We start from the raw sequence: 1,616 nt of genomic DNA on the forward strand, positions 1-1,616 counted from the left end.
ATTTAAGAGTTAAATTTTGGAATTTCACATATCTGAAAAATAAATTGTTTATTTTTTGATTTGAAAACCATGAGATGTTTTTTTAAACAAAATACATATTTGCAAAAAAATGAGTGGGAGAGGGTTGTATGACAATACAACCCATTGGTCTCCATCGTTAGTTCAACACTGTGAGATTCAAAAGGGGCTTCGCAGCGGCACCGATTCCGCACTCCTTACGGAAAATGTTCTTTCGAATCAATAACAAGGTTGACTTCCTAGCGATAGGATTCAAGAATGTATTTCTGGTCTGTAGAATCTGAAACGATGGATTACACTCATAAAAATATAATCAAATTGTTGATCATATTTTTGACCAAAATTAACGGTAATTAATAAATATGAAAATATGAGATATTTTGATTGTATTTATTAATTGAGAATGTCTTGGTTCAATTTGCGATATTTTGACCTATCCTACGGCGGCACTATATTCATGGTAAATTAGATTATCGTTGGCACCTAAAATTAAAGCATGATTTATGTATTTTTCATGTGCATCATGCATCATATTTAATTGTGCCTAAATAATAGTGCCTAAATTCACATGTTTTTGATATTCATGCGCATAAAATGATTAGATGAATATTCTATTTATTTCCAGCAACATGTCAAATCCTATTATCACACTACTTGTGACTGAAAAACTGGACGGTGATAACTATGCTAAGTGGAAAAGTAACATGAATATACTATTGGTCTGTGAAGACTACAAATTTGTCCTAGTAGAGGAATGTCCTCAAGAACCCACGACTAATGCATCCAAAACCGCAAGGGAGTCTTATGATCGCTGGATCAAGGCCAACAACAAAGCAAAGTGCTTTATGTTGGCCAGCATGAGCGATGTGCTTCGCAAGAAGCATGAGGAGATGGAGACTACTTATGAGATAATGGAGTCTCTAGAAGCCATGTTTGGTGCTCCATCAGAGAAGGCTCGTTTGGATGTTGTAAGGGCTTGTATGAATGACAAGATGAAGAAAGACTCTTCGGTTAAGGCACATGTTTTGAACATGATTGATCAGGAGCTTAATGTGCCAGAATCGATGAAGCCACCCAAGTTGGCATAATCTTGGAAAGCCTATCCCCTGATTTTCATGAGTTCATGAACAACTTTGTTATGAACAAGAAAAAGTCCAATCTCACTAAACTCATGAATGACTTGCAAAACTTTGAATCCACCAACAAGCAAAGGGGAGGAGAAGCAAATGTTGTTGTTGCAGGAGGCTCTGGTAAAAACAAAAGAAAGAACAAGAACCAAGGAAAAGGGAAGAAAGGAAAGAGCAAGAAACCCAAGAAGACTAAGGGCCCCATCTAGAAACCCAAAGGAAAATGTTTCCACTGCAATGGCGAAGGGCACTGGAAGAGAAACTGTAACAAGTATCTTGAGGAGCTGAAAAAGAAAAAGGAACAAGGTAAATCAGATTTACTAGTCCTTGAAACATGTTTAGTAGAGGGTGATACCTCGGCCTGGATAATTGATTCGGGAGCAACTAATCATGTTTATTTTTCCTTGTAGAGTCTTAGTTCTTACACCGAGCTAGCTGATGGGGACTACACGATGAAAGTGGGCAATGGCG

This window comes from Morus notabilis, unplaced genomic scaffold (genome assembly GCF_000414095.1).
Source record: "Morus notabilis unplaced genomic scaffold, ASM41409v2 Scaffold708, whole genome shotgun sequence".
Classification (NCBI taxonomy): domain Eukaryota; kingdom Viridiplantae; phylum Streptophyta; class Magnoliopsida; order Rosales; family Moraceae; genus Morus; species Morus notabilis.